The sequence below is a fragment of the Lissotriton helveticus genome, chromosome 4_1 (genome assembly GCF_964261635.1).
Source record: "Lissotriton helveticus chromosome 4_1, aLisHel1.1, whole genome shotgun sequence".
In the NCBI taxonomy this organism is placed as follows: domain Eukaryota; kingdom Metazoa; phylum Chordata; class Amphibia; order Caudata; family Salamandridae; genus Lissotriton; species Lissotriton helveticus.
This window is the reverse complement of record NC_136063.1, coordinates 969926210-969947183: the sequence shown is the minus strand read 5'-3', so window position 1 is coordinate 969947183 and position 20974 is coordinate 969926210. Positions and strand designations below refer to the sequence as shown.

Sequence of the window (20974 nt, the reverse complement as noted above, 5' to 3'; positions counted from 1 at the left end):
GAAGAAGGGCAAATGATAGTTAACCCAGGAGATTTGGAAAGCTTAATTTCAGCAGTTTACCATGAAGTTATTGTTAGATATTATCAACATGAAGAAACTAATATGACTTAAAAAAAATTACAATACAAAAGAGATTTACATACTTAGTGTTAGAACTTAGAACCATTAACGTTTTTTCCATGTGGTTAAGCAATAAATAAATATTCATCACCTATATTGAATTGATTCATCTAATCATTGTATCAGCTTCTCCTCAAAGGAAATATAGAGATAAACATGATACAGTAGAAAATACATCTATTTTCAACATTAAAGGAGCATCAAGTATTGGCTTGGAGACTGATTGAAAGTATGTCCTTGTCGTTTTTAACTTCATGCCCTAACAGACTAAACTAATAGAGTCACTAAATATATAGCATACTATTGAAGATCAGCAGATGATGAAGTCCTACTGATTGTTAATCCGGGATAGTTGGAAAGCTTATATTCAGCTGTTTACATTCATAGTATCTTTATATATTATCAACAAGACTAAACAAAAATGATCTCAATAAATTGCTATAAATAAGAGATTTAGTTACTTGGCGTTAGAACTTAGAACCATTAATAGATATTCCAGGCGCTTTAAGAATAGTAATTAATTCTATAATTATATCAAATGTATTCATCCAGTCCTTCAAGCAGCGTTTGATCCAAGGAGATAAACAGTCCAAAATGAGACACAAGAAAAATTAATCTTTTTTCAAAGAATTAAACTTGGCCTGTACAGGGATCGAACCTGTGACCTTGGCATTATTAGCACCACGATCTAACCAACTGAGCTAAAAGGCCAATTTGCAAATCTTCTGGAGGACCAGCACAGGAAGCAGTGCTAATGATAGTTCAACCGGGAGATTTGGAAAGCTTAATTTCAGCTGTTTAATATGAATTAACTTTCATATTATCAACATGAAGAAACTAATATGACTTCAAAAAAATTGCAATACAAAAGAGATTTCCATACTTAGTGATAGAATTTTGAACCAGTAACGTTTTTTCCCCGTGGTTTAGCAATAAATAAATATTCATCACCTATATTCAATTGATTCATCTAATCATTCTATCAGCTTCTGCGCAAAGGAAATATAGAGGTAAACATGATACAGAAGAAAATACATCTATTTTCAACATTAAAGGAGAATCAAGTATTGGCTTGGAGACTGATTGAAATTATGTCCTTTTGCGTTTTTAACTTCATGCTCTAACAGACTAAACTAATAGGCTCACTAAATATATAGAATACTTTTGAAGAATTAGCAGATGATGAAATGCTACTGATTCCATCCAATCCTTCAAGCAGCGTGTGATTCAAGGAGATAAACAGTCCAAAATGAGACACAAGAAAAATTCATCTTTGTTCAAACAATTAAACCTGGCCTGTACAGGGATCGAACCTGTGACCTTGGCGTTATTAGCACAACGCTCTAACCATCTGAGGTAACAGGCCATTTTGCACAACTACCTGGAGGTCCAGCAAATGAAGAAGGGCAAATGATAGTTAACCCAGGAGATTTGGAAAGCTTAATTTCAGCAGTTTACCATGAAGTTATTGTTATATATTATCAACATGAAGAAACTAATATGACTTAAAAAAAATTACAATACAAAAGAGATTTTCATACTTAGTGTTAGAACTTAGAACCATTAACGTTTTTTCCATGTGGTTAAGCAATAAATAAATATTCATCACCTATATTGAATTGATTCATCTAATCATTTTATCAGCTTCTCCTCAAAGGAAATATAGAGATAAACATGATACAGTAGAAAATACATCTATTTTCAACAGTAAAGGAGCATCAAGTATTGGCTTGGAGACTGATTGAAAGTATGTCCTTTGCGTTTTTAACTTCATGCTCTAACAGACTAAACTAATAGAGTCACTAAATATATAGCATACTACTGAAGATGAAGCAGATGATGAAGTCCTACTGATTGTTAATCCGGGATAGTTGGAAAGCTTATATTCAGCTGTTTACATTCATAGTATCTTTATATATTATCAACAAGACTAAACAAAAATGATCTCAATAAATTGCAATAAATAAGAGATTTAGTTACTTGGCGTTAGAACTTAGAACCATTAATAGATATTCCAGGCGCTTTAAGAATAGTAATTAATTCTATAATTATATCAAATGTATTCATCCAATCATTCAAGCAGCGTTTGATCCAAGGAGATAAACAGTCCAAAATGAGACACAAGAAAAATTCATCTTTTTTCAAGGAATTAAACTTGGCCTGTACAGGGATCGAACCTGTGACCTTAGCGTTATTAGCACCACGCTCTAACCAACTGAGATAACAGGCCAATTTTCACATCTTCTGGAGGACCAGCACCGGAAGCAGTGCTAATGATAGTTCAACCGGGAGATTTGGAAAGCTTAATTTCAGCTGTTTAATATGAATTAACTTTCATATTATCAACATGAAGAAGCTAATAGGACTTCAAAAAAATTGCAATACAAAAGAGATTTCCATACTTAGTGTTAGAATTTTGAACCAGTAACGTTTTTTCCACGTGGATTAGCAATAAATAAATATTTATCACCTATATTCAATTCATTCATCTAATCATTCTATCAGCTTCTGCGCAAAGGAAATATGGAGGTAAACATGATACAGAAGAAAATACATCTATTTTCAACATTAAAGGAGCATCAAGTATTGGCTTGGAGACTGATTGAAATTATGTCCTTTGCGTTTTTAACTTCATGCTCTAACAGACTAAACTAATAGGCTCACTAAATATATAGAATACTTTTGAAGAATTAGCAGATGATGAAATGCTACTGATTCCATCCAATCCTTCAAGCAGCGTGTGATTCAAGGAGATAAACAGTCCAAAATGAGACACAAGAAAAATTCATCTTTGTTCAAACAATTAAACTTGGCCTGTACAGGGATCGAACCTGTGACCTTGGCATTATTAGCACCACGCTCTAACCATCTGAGCTAAGAGGCCATTTTGCACAACTACCTGGAGGTCCAGCATATGAAGAAGGGCAAATGATAGTTAACCCAGGAGATTTGGAAAGCTTAATTTCAGCAGTTTACCATGAAGTTATTGTTATATATTATCAACATGAAGAAACTAATATGACTTAAAAAAAATTACAATACAAAAGAGATTTACATACTTAGTGTTAGAACTTAGAACCATTAACTTTTTTTCCATGTGGTTAAGCAATAAATAAATATTCATCACCTATATTGAATTGATTCATCTAATCATTTTATCAGCTTCTCCTCACAGGAAATATAGAGATAAACATGATACAGTAGAAAATACATCTATTTTCAACAGTAAAGGAGCATCAAGTATTGGCTTGGAGACTGATTGAAAGTATGTCCTTTGCGTTTTTAACTTCATGCTCTAACAGACTAAACTAATAGAGTCACTAAATATATAGCATACTACTGAAGATGAAGCAGATGATGAAGTCCTACTGATTGTTAATCCGGGATAGTTGGAAAGCTTATATTCAGCTGTTTACATTCATAGTATCTTTATATATTATCAACAAGACTAAACAAAAATGATCTCAATAAATTGCAATAAATAAGAGATTTAGTTACTTGGCGTTAGAACTTAGAACCATTAATAGATATTCCAGGCGCTTTAAGAATAGTAATTCATTCTATAATTATATCAAATGTATTCATCCAGTCGATCAAGCAGCGTTTGATCCAAGCAGATAAACAGTCCAAAATGAGACACAAGAAAAATTAATCTTTTTTCAAAGAATTAAACTTGGCCTGTACAGGGATCGAACCTGTGACCTTGGCATTATTAGCAAAGCGCTCTAACCAACTGAGCTAACAGGCCAATTTGCACATCTTCTGGAGGACCAGCACAGGAAGCAGTGCTACTGATAGTTCAACCGGGAGATTTGGAAAGCTTAATTTCAGCTGTTTAATATGAATTAACTTTCATATTATCAACATGAAGAAACTAATATGACTTCAAAAAAATTGCAATACAAAAGAGATTTCCATACTTAGTGTTAGAATTTTGAACCAGTAACGTTTTTTCCACGTGGTTTAGCAATAAATAAATATTCATCACCTATATTCAATTGATTCATCTAATCATTCTATCAGCTTCTGCGCAAAGGAAATATAGAGGTAAACATGATACAGAAGAAAATACATCTATTTTCAACATTAAAGGAGAATCAAGTATTGGCTTGGAGACTGATTGAAATTATGTCCTGTGCGTTTTTAACTTAATGCTCTAACAGACTAAACTAATAGGCTCACTAAATATATAGAATAATTTTGAAGAATTAGCAGATGATTAAATGCTACTTTTTCCATCCAATCCTTCAAGCAGCGTGTGATTCAAGGAGATAAACAGTCCAAAATGAGACACAAGAAAAGTTCATCTTCGTTCAAACAATTAAACTTGGCCTGTACAGGGATCGAACCTGTGACCTTGGCGTTATTAGCACCACGCTCTAACCATCTGAGCTAACAAGCCATTTTGCACAACTACCTGGAGGTCCAGCATATGAAGAAGGGCAAATGATAGTTAACCCAGGAGATTTGGAAAGCTTAATTTCAGCAGTTTACCATGAAGTTATTGTTATATATTATCAACATGAAGAAACTAATATGACTTAAAAAAAATTACAATACAAAAGAGATTTACATACTTAGTGTTAGAACTTAGAACCATTAACGTTTTTTCCATGTGGTTAAGCAATAAATAAATATTCATCACCTATATTGAATTGATTCATCTAATCATTATATCAGCTTCTCCTCAAAGGAAATATAGAGATAAACATGATACAGTAGAAAATACATCTATTTTCAACATTAAAGGTGCATCAAGTATTGGCTTGGAGACTGATTGAATGTATGTCCTTGGCGTTTTTAACTTCATGCTCTAACAGACTAAACTAATAGTCTCACTAAATATATAGTATACTATTGAAGATGAAGCTGATGATGAAGTCCTACTGATTGTTAATCCGGGATAGTTGGAAAGCTTATATTCAGCTGTTTACATTCATAGTATCTTTATATATTATCAACAAGACTAAACAAAAATGATCTCAATAAATTGCAATAAATAAGAGATTTAGTTACTTGGCGTTAGAACTTAGAACCATTAATAGATATTCCAGGCGCTTTAAGAATAGTAATTAATTCTATAATTATATCAAATGTATTCATCCAATCATTCAAGCAGCGTTTGATCCAAGGAGATAAACAGTCCAAAATGAGACACAAGAAAAATTCATCTTTTTTCAAGGAATTAAACTTGGCCTGTACAGGGATCGAACCTGTGATCTTGGCGTTATTAGCACCACGCTCTAACCAACTGAGCTAACAGGCCAATTTTCACATCTTCTGGAGGACCAGCACCGGAAGCAGTGCTAATGATAGTTCAACCGGGAGATTTGGAAAGCTTAATTTCAGCTGTTTAATATGAATTAACTTTCATATTATCAACATGAAGAAGCTAATAGGACTTCAAAAAAATTGCAATACAAAAGAGATTTCCATACTTAGTGTTAGAATTTTGAACCAGTAACGTTTTTTCCACGTGGATTAGCAATAAATAAATATTTATCACCTATATTCAATTGATTCATCTAATCATTCTATCAGCTTCTGCGCAAAGGAAATATGGAGGTAAACATGATACAGAAGAAAATACATCTATTTTCAACATTAAAGGAGCATCAAGTATTGGCTTGGAGACTGATTGAAATTATGTCCTTTGCGTTTTTAACTTCATGCTCTAACAGTCTAAACTAATAGGCTCACTAAATATATAGAATACTTTTGAAGAATTAGCAGATGATGAAATGCTACTGATTCCATCCAATCCTTCAAGCAGCGTGTGATTCAAGGAGATAAACAGTCCAAAATGAGACACAAGAAAAATTCATCTTTGTTCAAACAATTAAACTTGGCCTGTACAGGGATCGAACCTGTGACCTTGGCGTTATTAGCACCACGCTCTAACCATCTGAGCTAACAGGCCATTTCGCTCAACTACCTGGAGGTCCAGCATATGAAGAAGGGCAAATGATAGTTAACCCAGGAGATTTGGAAAGCTTAATTTCAGCAGTTTAACATGAAGTTATTGTTAGATATTATCAACATGAAGAAACTAATATGACAAAAAAAATTATAATACAAAAGAGATTTACATACTTAGTGTTAGAACTTAGAACCATTAACGTTTTTTCCATGTGGTTAAGCAATAAATAAATATTCATCACCTATATTGAATTGATTCATCTAATCATTGTATCAGCTTCTCCTCAAAGGAAATATAGAGATAAACATGATACAGTAGAAAATACATCTATTTTCAACATTAAAGGAGCATCAAGTATTGGCTTGGAGACTGATTGAAAGTATGTCCTTGTCGTTTTTAACTTCATGCTCTAACAGACTAAACTAATAGAGTCACTAAATATATAGCATACTATTGAAGATGAAGCAGATGATGAAGTCCTACTGATTGTTAATCCGGGATAGTTGGAAAGCTTATATTCAGCTGTTTACATTCATAGTATCTTTATATATTATCAACAAGACTAAACAAAAATGATCTCAATAAATTGCTATAAATAAGAGATTTAGTTACTTGGCGTTAGAACTTAGAACCATTAATAGATATTCCAGGCGCTTTAAGAATAGTAATTAATTCTATAATTATATCAAATGTATTCATCCAATCCTTCAAGCAGCGTTTGATCCAAGGAGATAAACAGTACACAATGAGACACAAGAAAAATTGATCTTTTTTCAAAGAATTAAACTTGGCCTGTACAGGGATCGAACCTGTGACCTTGGCGTTATTAGCACCACGCTCTAACCAACTGAGCTAACAGGCCAATTTGCACATCTTCTGGAGAACCAGCACAGGAAGCAGTGCTTATGATAGTTCAACCAGGAGATTTGGAAAGCTTAATTTCAGCTGTTTAATATGAATTAACTTTCATATTATCAACATGAAGAAACTAATATGACTTCAAAAAAATTGCAATACAAAAGAGATTTCCATACTTAGTGTTAGAATTTTGAACTAGTAACGTTTTTTCCACGTGGTTTAGCAATAAATAAATATTCATCACCTATATTCAATTGATTCATCTAATCATTCTATCAGCTACTGCGCAAAGGAAATATAGAGGTAAACATGATACAGAAGAAAATACATCTATTTTCAACATTAAAGGAGAATCAAGTATTGGCTTGGAGACTGATTGAAATTATGTCCTTTTGCGTTTTTAACTTCATGCTCTAACAGACTAAACTAATAGGCTCACTAAATATATAGAATACTTTTGAAGAATTAGCAGATGATGAAATGCTACTGATTCCATCCAATCCTTCAAGCAGCGTGTGATTCAAGGAGATAAACAGTCCAAAATGAGACACAAGAAAAATTCATCTTTGTTCAAACAATTAAACTTGGCCTGTGCAGGGATCGAACCTGTGACCTTGGCGTTATTAGCACAACGCTCTAACCATCTGAGCTAACAGGCCATTTTGCACAACTACCTGGAGGTCCAGCAAATGAAGAAGGGCAAATGATAGTTAACCCAGGAGATTTGGAAAGCTTAATTTCAGCAGTTTACCATGAAGTTATTGTTATATATTATCAACATGAAGAAACTAATATGACTTAAAAAAAATTACAATACAAAAGAGATTTTCATACTTAGTGTTAGAACTTAGAACCATTAACGTTTTTTCCATGTGGTTAAGCAATAAATAAATATTCATCACCTATATTGAATTGATTCATCTAATCATTTTATCAGCTTCTCCTCAAAGGAAATATAGAGATAAACATGATACAGTAGAAAATACATCTATTTTCAACAGTAAAGGAGCATCAAGTATTGGCTTGGAGACTGATTGCGTTTTTAACTTCATGCTCTAACAGACTAAACTAATAGAGTCACTAAATATATAGCATACTTCTGAAGATGAAGCAGATGATGAAGTCCTACTGATTGTTAATCCGGGATAGTTGGAAAGCTTATATTCAGCTGTTTACATTCATAGTATCTTTATATATTATCAACAAGACTAAACAAAAATGATCTCAATAAATTGCAATAAATAAGAGATTTAGTTACTTGGCGTTAGAACTTAGAACCATTAATAGATATTCCAGGCGCTTTAAGAATAGTAATTAATTCTATAATTATATCAAATGTATTCATCCAATCATTCAAGCAGCGTTTGATCCAAGGAGATAAACAGTCCAAAATGAGACACAAGAAAAATTCATCTTTTTTCAAGGAATTAAACTTGGCCTGTACAGGGATCGAACCTGTGATCTTGGCGTTATTAGCACCACGCTCTAACCAACTGAGCTAACAGGCCAATTTTCACATCTTCTGGAGGACCAGCACCGGAAGCAGTGCTAATGATAGTTCAACCGGGAGATTTGGAAAGCTTAATTTCAGCTGTTTAATATGAATTAACTTTCATATTATCAACATGAAGAAGCTAATAGGACTTCAAAAAAATTGCAATACAAAAGAGATTTCCATACTTAGTGTTAGAATTTTGAACCAGTAACGTTTTTTCCACGTGGATTAGCAATAAATAAATATTTATCACCTATATTCAATTGATTCATCTAATCATTCTATCAGCTTCTGCGCAAAGGAAATATGGAGGTAAACATGATACAGAAGAAAATACATCTATTTTCAACATTAAAGGAGCATCAAGTATTGGCTTGGAGACTGATTGAAATTATGTCCTTTGCGTTTTTAACTTCATGCTCTAACAGTCTAAACTAATAGGCTCACTAAATATATAGAATACTTTTGAAGAATTAGCAGATGATGAAATGCTACTGATTCCATCCAATCCTTCAAGCAGCGTGTGATTCAAGGAGATAAACAGTCCAAAATGAGACACAAGAAAAATTCATCTTTGTTCAAACAATTAAACTTGGCCTGTACAGGGATCGAACCTGTGACCTTGGCGTTATTAGCACCACGCTCTAACCATCTGAGCTAACAGGCCATTTCGCACAACTACCTGGAGGTCCAGCATATGAAGAAGGGCAAATGATAGTTAACCCAGGAGATTTGGAAAGCTTAATTTCAGCAGTTTAACATGAAGTTATTGTTAGATATTATCAACATGAAGAAACTAATATGACAAAAAAAATTATAATACAAAAGAGATTTACATACTTAGTGTTAGAACTTAGAACCATTAACGTTTTTTCCATGTGGTTAAGCAATAAATAAATATTCATCACCTATATTGAATTGATTCATCTAATCATTGTATCAGCTTCTCCTCAAAGGAAATATAGAGATAAACATGATACAGTAGAAAATACATCTATTTTCAACATTAAAGGAGCATCAAGTATTGGCTTGGAGACTGATTGAAAGTATGTCCTTGTCGTTTTTAACTTCATGCTCTAACAGACTAAACTAATAGAGTCACTAAATATATAGCATACTATTGAAGATGAAGCAGATGATGAAGTCCTACTGATTGTTAATCCGGGATAGTTGGAAAGCTTATATTCAGCTGTTTACATTCATAGTATCTTTATATATTATCAACAAGACTAAACAAAAATGATCTCAATAAATTGCTATAAATAACAGATTTAGTTACTTGGCGTTAGAACTTAGAACCATTAATAGATATTCCAGGCGCTTTAAGAATAGTAATTAATTCTATAATTATATCAAATGTATTCATCCAGTCCTTCAAGCAGCGTTTGATCCAAGGAGATAAACAGTCCAAAATGAGACACAAGAAAAATTAATCTTTTTTCAAAGAATTAAACTTGGCCTGTACAGGGATCGAACCTGTGACCTTGGCATTATTAGCACCACGCTCTAACCAACTGAGCTAAAAGGCCAATTTGCACATCTTCTGGAGGACCAGCACAGGAAGCAGTGCTAATGATAGTTCAACCGGGAGATTTGGAAAGCTTAATTTCAGCTGTTTAATATGAATTAACTTTCATATTATCAACATGAAGAAACTAATATGACTTCAAAAAAATTGCAATACAAAAGAGATTTCCATACTTAGTGATAGAATTTTGAACCAGTAACGTTTTTTCCACGTGGTTTAGCAATAAATAAATATTCATCACCTATATTCAATTGATTCATCTAATCATTCTATCAGCTTCTGCGCAAAGGAAATATAGAGGTAAACATGATACAGAAGAAAATACATCTATTTTCAACATTAAAGGAGAATCAAGTATTGGCTTGGAGACTGATTGAAATTATGTCCTTTGCGTTTTTAACTTCATGCTCTAACAGACTAAACTAATATGCTCACTAAATATATAGAATACTTTTGAAGAATTAGCAGATGATGAAATGCTACTGATTCCATCCAATCCTTCAAGCAGCGTGTGATTCAAGGAGATAAACAGTCCAAAATGAGACACAAGAAAAATTCATCTTTGTTCAAACAATTAAACTTGGCCTGTACAGGGATCGAACCTGTGACCTTGGCGTTATTAGCACCACGCTCTAACCATCTGAGCTAACAGGCCATTTTGCACAACTACCTGGAGGTCCAGCATATGAAGAAGGGCAAATGATAGTTAACCCAGGAGATTTGGAAAGCTTAATTTCAGCAGTTTACCATGAAGTTATTGTTATATATTATCAACATGAAGAAACTAATATGACTTAAAAAAAATTACAATACAAAAGAGATTTTCATACTTAGTGTTAGAACTTGGAACCATTAACGTTTTTTCCATGTGGTTAAGCAATGAATAAATATTCATCACCTATATTGAATTGATTCATCTAATCATTTTATCAGCTTCTCCTCAAAGGAAATATAGAGATAAACATGATACAGTAGAAAATACATCTATTTTCAACATTAAAGGAGCATCAAGTATTGGCTTGGAGACTGATTGAAAGTATGTCCTTGGCGTTTTTAACTTCATGATCTAACAGACTAAACTAATAGTCTCACTAAATATATAGCATACTATTAAAGATGAAGCAGATGATGAAGTCCTACTGATTGTTAATCCGGGATAGTTGGAAAGCTTATATTCAGCTGTTTACATTCATAGTATCTTTATATAATATCAACAAGACTAAACAAAAATGATCTCAATAAATTGCAATAAATAAGAGATTTAGTTACTTGGTGTTAGAACTTAGAACCATTAATAGATATTCCAGGCGCTTTAAGAATAGTAATTAATTCTATAATTATATCAAATGTATTCATCCAATCCTTCAAGCAGCGTTTGATCAAAGGAGATAAACAGTACACAATGAGACACAAGAAAAATTGATCTTTTTTCAAAGAATTAAACTTGGCCTGTACAGGGATCAAACCTGTGACCTTGGCGTTATTAGCACCACGCTCTAACCAACTGAGCTAACAGGCCAATTTGCAGATCTTCTGGAGAACCAGCACAGGAAGCAGTGCTTATGATAGTTCAACCAGGAGATTTGGAAAGCTTAATTTCAGCTGTTTAATATGAATTAACTTTCATATTATCAACATGAAGAAACTAATATGACTTCAAAAAAATTGCAATACAAAAGAGATTTCCATACTTAGTGTTAGAATTTTGAACCAGTAAAGTTTTTTCCACGTGGTTTAGCAATAAATAAATATTCATCACCTATATTCAATTGATTCATCTAATCATTCTATCAGCTACTGCGCAAAGGAAATATAGAGGTAAACATGATACAGAATAAAATACATCTATTTTCAACATTAAAGGAGAATCAAGTATTGGCTTGGAGACTGATTGAAATTATGTCCTCTGCGTTTTTAACTTCATGCTCTAACAGACTAAACTAATAGGCTCACTAAATATATAGAATACTTTTGAAGAATTAGCAGATGATGAAATGCTACTGATTCCATCCAATCCTTCAAGCAGCGTGTGATTCAAGGAGATAAACAGTCCAAAATGAGACACAAGAAAAGTTCATCTTTGTTCAAACAATTAAACTTGGCCTGTACAGGGATCGAACCTGTGACCTTGGCGTTATTAGCACCACGCTCTAACCATCTGAGCTAACAGGCCATTTTGCACAACTATCTGGAGGTCCAGCATATGAAGAAGGGCAAATGATAGTTAACCCAGGAGATTTGGAAAGCTTAATTTCAGCAGTTTACCATGAAGTTATTGTTATATATTATCAACATGAAGAAACTAATATGACTTAAAAAAAATTACAATACAAAAGAGATTTACATACTTAGTGTTAGAACTTAGAACCATTAACGTTTTTTCCATGTGGTTAAGCAATAAATAAATATTCATCACCTATATTGAATTGATTCATCTAATCATTATATCAGCTTCTCCTCAAAGGAAATATAGAGATAAACATGATACAGTAGAAAATACATCTATTTTCAACATTAAAGGTACATCAAGTATTGGCTTGGAGACTGATTGAATGTATGTCCTTGGCGTTTTTAACTTCATGCTCTAACAGACTAAACTAATAGTCTCACTAAATATATAGTATACTATTGAAGATGAAGCTGATGATGAAGTCCTACTGATTGTTAATCCGGGATAGTTGGAAAGCTTATATTCAGCTGTTTACATTCATAGTATCTTTATATAATATCAACAAGACTAAACAAAAATGATCTCAATAAATTGCAATAAATAAGAGATTTAGTTACTTGGCGTTAGAACTTAGAACCATTAATAGATATTCCAGGCGCTTTAAGAATAGTAATTAATTCTATAATTATATCAAATGTATTCATCCAATCCTTCAAGCAGCGTTTGATCCAAGGAGATAAACAGTACACAATGAGACACAAGAAAAATTGATCTTTTTTCAAAGAATTAAACTTGGCCTGTACAGGGATCGAACCTGTGACCTTGGCGTTATTAGCACCACGCTCTAACCAACTGAGCTAACAGGCCAATTTGCACTTCTTCTGGAGAACCAGCACAGGAAGCAGTGCTTATGATAGTTCAACCAGGAGATTTGGAAAGCTTAATTTCAGCTGTTTAATATGAATTAACTTTCATATTATCAACATGAAGAAACTAATATGACTTCAAAAAAATTGCAATACAAAAGAGATTTCCATATTTAGTGTTAGAATTTTGAACCAGTAAAGTTTTTTCCACGTGGTTTAGCAATAAATAAATATTCATCACCTATATTCAATTGATTCATCTAATCATTCTATCAGCTACTGCGCAAAGGAAATATAGAGGTAAACATGATACAGAATAAAATACATCTATTTTCAACATTAAAGGAGAATCAAGTATTGGCTTGGAGACTGATTGAAATTATGTCCTCTGCGTTTTTAACTTCATGCTCTAACAGACTAAACTAATAGGCTCACTAAATATATAGAATACTTTTGAAGAATTAGCAGATGATGAAATGCTACTGATTCCATCCAATCCTTCAAGCAGCGTGTGATTCAAGGAGATAAACAGTCCAAAATGAGACACAAGAAAAGTTCATCTTTGTTCCAACAATTAAACTTGGCCTGTACAGGGATCGAACCTGTGACCTTGGCATTATTAGCACCACGCTCTAACCATCTGAGCTAACAGGCCATTTTGCACAATTACCTGGAGGTCCAGCATATGAAGAAGGGCAAATGATAGTTAACCCAGGAGATTTGGAAAGCTTAATTTCGGCAGTTTACCATGAAGTTATTGTTATATATTATCAACATGAAGAAACTAATATGACTTAAAAAAAAATACAATACAAAAGAGATTTACATACTTAGTGTTAGAACTTAGAACCATTAACGTTTTTTCCATGTGGTTAAGCAATAAATAAATATTCATCACCTATATTGAATTGATTCATCTAATCATTATATCAGCTTCTCCTCAAAGGAAATATAGAGATAAACATGATACAGTAGAAAATACATCTATTTTCAACATTAAAGGTGCACCAAGTATTGGCTTGGAGACTGATTGAATGTATGTCCTTGGCGTTTTTAACTTCATGCTCTAACAGACTAAACTAATAGTCTCACTAAATATATAGTATACTATTGAAGATGAAGCTGATGATGAAGTCCTACTGATTGTTAATCCGGGATAGTTGGAAAGCTTATATTCAGCTGTTTACATTCATAGTATCTTTATATATTATCAACAAGACTAAACAAAAATGATCTCAATAAATTGCAATAAATAAGAGATTTAGTTAGTTGGTGTTAGAACTTAGAACTATTAATAGATATTCCAGGCGCTTTAAGAATAGTAATTAATTCTATAATTATATCAAATGTATTCATCCAATCCTTCAAGCAGCGTTTGATCAAAGGAGATAAACAGTACACAATGAGACACAAGAAAAATTGATCTTTTTTCAAAGAATTAAACTTGGACTGTACAGGGATCGAATCTGTGACCTTGGCATTATTAGCACCACGCTCTAACCAACTGAGCTAACAGGCCAACTTGCACATCTTCTGGAGTACCAGCACAGGAAGCAGTGCTTATGATAGTTCAACCAGGAGATTTGGAAAGCTTAATTTCAGCTGTTTAATATGAATTAACTTTCATATTATCAACATGAAGAAACTAATATGACTTCAAAAAAATTGCAATACAAAAGAGATTTCCATACTTAGTGTTAAAATTTTGAACCAGTAAAGTTTTTTCCACGTGGTTTAGCAATAAATAAATATTCATCACCTATGTTCAATTGATTCATCTAATCATTCTATCAGCTACTGCGCAAAGGAAATATAGAGGTAAACATGATACAGAAGAAAATACATCTATTTTCAACATTAAAGGAGAATCAAGTATTGGCTTGGAGACTGATTGAAATTATGTCCTTTGCGTTTTTAACTTCATGCTCTAACAGACTAAACTAATAGGCTCACTAAATATATAGAATACTTTTGAAGAATTAGCAGATGATGAAAAGCTACTGATTCCATCCAATCCTTCAAGCAGCGTGTGATTCAAGGAGATAAACAGTCCAAAATGAGACACTAGAAAAATTCACCTTTTTTCAAACAATTGAACTTAGTCTGTACAGGGATCGAACCTGTGACCTTGGCATTATTAGCACTACGCTCTAACCATCTGAGCTAACAGGCCATTTTGCATAACTACCTGGAGGTCCAGCATATGAAGAAGGGCAAATGATAGTTAACCCATGAGATTTGGAAAGCTAAATTTCAGCAGTTTACCATGAAGTTATTGTTATATATTATCAAAATGAAGAAACTAATATGACTTAAAAAAAATTACAATACAAAAGAGATTTTCATACTTAGTGTTAGAATTTAGAACCATTAACGTTTTTTCCATGTGGTTAAGCAATAAATAAATATTCATCACCTATATTGAATTGATTCATCTAATCATTTTATCAGCTTCTCCTCAAAGGAAATATAGAGATAAACATGATACAGTAGAAAATACATCTATTTTCAACATTAAAGGAGCATCAAGTATTGGCTTGGAGACTGATTGAAAGTATGTCCTTGTCGTTTTTAACTTCATGCTCTAACAGACTAAACTAATAGAGTCACTAAATATATAGCATACTATTGAAGATGAAGCAGATGATGAAGTCCTACTGATTGTTAATCCGGGATAGTTGGAAAGCTTATATTCAGCTGTTTACATTCATAGTATCTTCATATATTATCAACAAGACTAAACAAAAATGATCTCAATAAATTGCTATAAATAAGAGATTTAGTTACTTGGCGTTAGAACTTAGAACCATTAATAGATATTCCAGGCGCTTTAAGAATAGTAATTAATTCTATAATTATATCAAATGTATTCATCCAATCTTTCAAGCAGCGTTTGATCCAAGGAGATAAACAGTCCAAAATGAGACACAAGAAAAATTGATCTTTTTTCAAAGAATTAAACTTCGCCTGTACAGGGATCGAACCTGTGACCTTGGCGTTATTAGCACCACGCTCTAACCAACTGAGCTAACAGGCCAATTTGCACATCTTCTGGAGGACCAGCACAGGAGGCAGTGCTTATGATAGTTCAACCAGGAGATTTGGAAAGCTTAATTTCAGCTGTTTAATATGAATTAACTTTCATATAATCAACATGAAGAAACTAATATGACTTCAAAAAAATTGCAATACAAAAGAGATTTCCATATTTAGTGTTAGAATTTTGAACCAGTAACGTTTTTTCCACGTGGTTTAGCAATAAATAAATATTCATCACCTATATTCAATTGATTCATCTAATCATTCTATCAGCTACTGCGCAAAGGAAACTATAGAGGTAAACATGGTACAGAAGAAAATACATCTATTTTCAACATTAAAGGAGAATCAAGTATTGGCTTGGAGACTGATTGAAATTATGTCCTTTGCGTTTTTAACTTCATGCTCTAACAGACTAAACTAATAGGCTCACTAAATATATAGAATACTTTTGAAGAATTAGCAGATGATGAAATGCTACTGATTCCATCCAATCCTTCAAGCAGCGTGTGATTCAAGGAGATAAACACTCCAAAATGAGACACTAGAAAAATTCACCTTTTTTCAAACAATTAAACTTGGCTTATACAGGGATCGAACATGTGACCTTGGCGTTATTAGCACTACGCTCTAACCATCTGAGCTAACAGGCCATTTTGCATATCTACCTGGAGGTCCAGCATATGAAGAAGGGCAAATGATAGTTAACCCGGGAGATTTGGAAAGCTAAATTTCAGCAGTTTACCATGAAGTTATTGTTATATATTATCAAAATGAAGAAACTAATATGACTTAAAAAAAATTACAATACAAAAGAGATTTTCATACTTAGTGTTAGAATTTAGAACCATTAACGTTTTTTCCATGTGGTTAAGCAATAAATAAATATTCATCACCTATATTGAATTGATTCATCTAATCATTTTATCAGCTTCTCCTCAAAGGAAATATAGAGATAAACATGATACAGTAGAAAATACATCTATTTTCAACATTAAAGGAGCATCAAGTATTGGCTTGGAAACTGATTCAAAGTATGTCCTTGGCGTTTTTAACTTCATGCTCTAACAGACTAAACTAATAGAGTCACTAAATATATAGCATACTACTGAAGATGAAGCAGATGATGAAGTCCTACTGATTGTTAATCCGGGATAGTTGGAAAGCTTATATTCAGCTGTTTACATTCATAGTATCTTTATATATTATCAACAAGACTAAACAAAAATGATCTCAATAAATTGCAATAAATAAGAGATTTAGTTACTTGGCGTTAGAACTTAGAACCATTAATGGATATTCCAGGCGCTTTAAGAATAGTAATTAATTCTATAATTATATCAAATATATTCATCCAATCCTTCAAGCAGCGTTTGATCCAAGGAGATAAACAGTCCAAAATGAGACACAAGAAAAATTCATCTTTTTTCAAAGAATTAAACTTGGCCTGTACAGGGATCGAACCTGTGACCTTGGCGTTATTAGCACCACGCTCTAACCAACTGAGCTAACAGGCCAATTTGCACATCTTCTGGAGGACCAGCACAGGAAGCAGTGCTAATGATAGTTCAACCGGGAGATTTGGAAAGCTTAATTTCAGCTGTTTAATATGAATTAACTTTCATATTATCAACATGAAGAAACTAATATGACTTCAAAAAAATTGTAATACAAAAGAGATTTCCATACTTAGTGTTAGAATTTTGAACCAGTAACGTTTTTTCCACGTGGTTTAGCAATAAATAAATATTCATCACCTATATTCAATTGATTCATCTAATCATTCTATCAGCTTCTGCGCAAAGGAAATATGGAGGTAAACATGATACAGAAGAAAATACATCTATTTTCAACATTAAAGGAGCATCAAGTATTGGCTTGGAGACTGATTGAAATTATGTCCTTTGCGTTTTTAACTTCATGCTCTAACAGACTAAACTAATAGGCTCACTAAATATATAGAATACTTTTGAAGAATTAGCAGATGATGAAATGCTACTGATTCCATCCAATCCTTCAAGCAGCGTGTGATTCAAGGAGATAAACAGTCCAAAATGAGACAAAAGAAAAATTCATCTTTGTTCAAACAATTACACTTGGCCTGTACAGGGATCGAACCTGTGACCTTGGCGTTATTAGCACCACGCTCTAACCATCTGAGCTAACAGGCCATTTTGCACAACTACCAGGAGGTCCAGCAAATGAAGAAGGGCAAGTGATAGTTAACCCAGGAGATTTGGAAAGCTTAATTTCAGCAGTTTACCATGAAGTTATTGTTATATATTATCAACATGAAGAAACTAATATGACTTAAAAAAAATTACAATACAAAAGAGATTTTCATACTTAGTGTTTGTACTTAGAACCATTAACGTTTTTTCCATGTGGTTAAGCAATAAATAAATATTCATCACCTATATTGAATTGATTCATCTAATCATTTTATCAGCTTCTCCTCAAAGGAAATATAGAGATAAACATGATACAGTAGAAAATACATCTATTTTCAACATTAAAGGAGCATCAAGTATTGGCTTGGAGACTGATTGAAAGTATGTCCTTGGCATTTTTAACTTCATGCTCTAACAGACTAAACTAATAGAGTCACTAAATATATAGCATACTACTGAAGATGAAGCAGATGATGAAGTCCTACTGATTGTTAATCCGGGATAGTTGGAAAGCTTATATTCAGCTGTTTACATTCATAGTATCTTTATATATTATCAACAAGACTAAACAAAAATGATCTCAATAAATTGCAATAAATAAGAGATTTAGTTACTTGGCGTTAGAACTTAGAACCATTAATAGATATTCCAGGCGCTTTAAGAATAGTAATTAATTCTATAATTATATCAAATGTATTCATCCAATCTTTCAAGCAGCGTTTGATCCAAGGAGATAAACAGTCCAAAATGAGACACAAGAAAAATTCATCTTTTTTCAAAGAATTAAACTTGGACTGTACAGGGATCAAACCTGTGACCTTGGCGTTATTAGCACCACGCTCTAACCAACTGAGCTAACAGGCCAATTCTCACATCTTTTGGAGGACCAGCACAGGAAGCAGTGCTAATGATAGTTCAGCCGGGAGATTTGGAAAGCTTAATTTCAGTTGTTTAATATGAATTAACTTTCATATTATCAATATGAAGAAACTAATATGACTTCAAAAAAATTGCAATACAAAAGGGATTTCCATACTTAGAGTTAGAATTTTGAACCAGTAACGTTTTTTCCACGTGGTTTAGCAATAAATAAATATTCATCACCTATATTCAATTGATTCATCTAATCATTCCATCAGCTTCTGCGCAAAGGAAATATAGAGGTAAACATGATACAGAAGAAAATACATCTATTTTCAACATTAAAGGAGCATCAATTATTGGCTTGGAGACTGATTGAAATTATGTCCTTTGCGTTTTTAACTTCATGCTCTAACAGACTAAACTAATAGGCTCACTAAATAAATAGAATACTTTTGAAGAATTAGCAGATGATGAAATGCTACTGATTCCATCCAATCCTTCAAGCAGCGTGTGATTCAAGGAGATAAACAGTCCAAAATGACACACAAGAAAAATTCATCTTTGTTCAAACAATTAAACTTGGCCTGTACAGGGATCGAACCTGTGACCTTGGCGTTATTAGCACCACGCGCTAACATATCTGAGCTAACAGGCCATTTTGCACAACTACCTGGAGGTCCAGCAAATGAAGAAGGGCAAATGATAGTTAACCCAGGAGATTTGGAAAGCTTAATTTCAGCAGTTTACCATGAAGTTATTGTTATATATTATCAACATGAAGAAACTAATATGACTTAAAAAAATTACAATACAAAAGAGATTTTCATACTTAGTGTTAGAATTTAGAACCAATAACGTTTTTTCCATGTGGTTAAGCAATAAATAAATATTCATCACCTATATTGAATTGATTCATCTAATCATTTTATCAGCTTCTCCTCAAAGGAAATATAGAGATAAACATGATACAGTAGAAAATACATCTATTTTCAACATTAAAGGAGCATCAAGTATTGGCTTGGAAACTGATTCAAAGTATGTCCTTGGCGTTTTTAACTTCATGCTCTAACAGACTAAACTAATAGTCTCACTAAATATATAGCATACTATTAAAGATGAAGCAGATGATGAAGTCCTACTGATTGTTAATCCGGGATAGTTGGAAAGCTTATATTCAGCTGTTTACATTCATAGTATCTTTATATATTATCAACAAGACTAAACAAAAATGATCTCAATAAATTGCAATGAATAAGAGATTTAGTTAGTTGGTGTTAGAACTTAGAACTATTAATAGATATTCCAGGCGATTTAGGAATAGTAATTAATTCTATAATTATATCAAATGTATTCATCCAATCCTTCAAGCAGCGTTTGATCCAAGGAGATAAACAGTCCAAAATGAGACACAAGAAAAATTGATATTTTTTCAAAGAATTAAACTTGGCCTGTACAGGGATCGAACCTGTGACCTTGGCGTTATTAGCACCACACTCTAACCAACTGAGCTAACAGGCCAATTTGCACATCTTCTGGAGGACCAGCACAGGAAGCAGTGCTTATGATAGTTCAACCAGGAGATTTGGAAAGCTTAATTTCAGCTGTTTAATATGAATTAACTTTCATATAATCAACATGAGGAAACTAATATGACTTCAAAAAAATTGCAATACAAAACAGATTTCCATACTTAGTGTTAGAATTTTGAACCAGTAACGTTTTTTCCACGTGGTTTAGCAATAAATAAATATTCATCACCTATATTCAATTGATTCATCTAATCATTCTATCAGCTATTGCGCAAAGGAAATATAGAGGTAAACATGATACAGAAGAAAATACATCTATTTTCAACATTAAAGGAGAATCAAGTATTGGCTTGGAGACTGATTGAAATTATGTCCTTTGCGTTTTTAACTTCATGCTCTAACAGACTAAACTAA

General features: G+C 32.8%; 13 non-coding genes across 13 annotated transcripts; all 13 read right to left on the bottom strand.

The window, feature by feature from the left end:
* Positions 1-4448: 4448 nt before the first annotated feature.
* TRNAI-AAU (transfer RNA isoleucine (anticodon AAU)) lies at positions 4449-4522 on the bottom strand. The gene has a single exon. It is a non-coding gene; the product is annotated as a tRNA-Ile (tRNA).
* A 790-nt stretch (positions 4523-5312) lies between these two features.
* Positions 5313-5386, bottom strand: TRNAI-AAU (transfer RNA isoleucine (anticodon AAU)). Its single transcript has one exon. It is a non-coding gene; the product is annotated as a tRNA-Ile (tRNA).
* Positions 5387-5966: 580 nt separating this feature from the next.
* Positions 5967-6040, bottom strand: TRNAI-AAU (transfer RNA isoleucine (anticodon AAU)). Its single transcript has one exon. It is a non-coding gene; the product is annotated as a tRNA-Ile (tRNA).
* Positions 6041-6828: 788 nt separating this feature from the next.
* Positions 6829-6902, bottom strand: TRNAI-AAU (transfer RNA isoleucine (anticodon AAU)). The gene has a single exon. It is a non-coding gene; the product is annotated as a tRNA-Ile (tRNA).
* Positions 6903-8332: 1430 nt separating this feature from the next.
* Positions 8333-8406, bottom strand: TRNAI-AAU (transfer RNA isoleucine (anticodon AAU)). Its single transcript has one exon. It is a non-coding gene; the product is annotated as a tRNA-Ile (tRNA).
* A 580-nt stretch (positions 8407-8986) lies between these two features.
* On the bottom strand, positions 8987-9060 carry TRNAI-AAU (transfer RNA isoleucine (anticodon AAU)). Its single transcript has one exon. It is a non-coding gene; the product is annotated as a tRNA-Ile (tRNA).
* Positions 9061-10502: 1442 nt separating this feature from the next.
* Positions 10503-10576, bottom strand: TRNAI-AAU (transfer RNA isoleucine (anticodon AAU)). Its single transcript has one exon. It is a non-coding gene; the product is annotated as a tRNA-Ile (tRNA).
* A 790-nt stretch (positions 10577-11366) lies between these two features.
* TRNAI-AAU (transfer RNA isoleucine (anticodon AAU)) lies at positions 11367-11440 on the bottom strand. Its single transcript has one exon. It is a non-coding gene; the product is annotated as a tRNA-Ile (tRNA).
* Positions 11441-12020: 580 nt separating this feature from the next.
* Positions 12021-12094, bottom strand: TRNAI-AAU (transfer RNA isoleucine (anticodon AAU)). Its single transcript has one exon. It is a non-coding gene; the product is annotated as a tRNA-Ile (tRNA).
* Positions 12095-12884: 790 nt separating this feature from the next.
* On the bottom strand, positions 12885-12958 carry TRNAI-AAU (transfer RNA isoleucine (anticodon AAU)). The gene has a single exon. It is a non-coding gene; the product is annotated as a tRNA-Ile (tRNA).
* A 4481-nt stretch (positions 12959-17439) lies between these two features.
* Positions 17440-17513, bottom strand: TRNAI-AAU (transfer RNA isoleucine (anticodon AAU)). Its single transcript has one exon. It is a non-coding gene; the product is annotated as a tRNA-Ile (tRNA).
* Positions 17514-18093: 580 nt separating this feature from the next.
* TRNAI-AAU (transfer RNA isoleucine (anticodon AAU)) lies at positions 18094-18167 on the bottom strand. Its single transcript has one exon. It is a non-coding gene; the product is annotated as a tRNA-Ile (tRNA).
* Positions 18168-20475: 2308 nt separating this feature from the next.
* Positions 20476-20549, bottom strand: TRNAI-AAU (transfer RNA isoleucine (anticodon AAU)). The gene has a single exon. It is a non-coding gene; the product is annotated as a tRNA-Ile (tRNA).
* Positions 20550-20974: the final 425 nt, after the last annotated feature.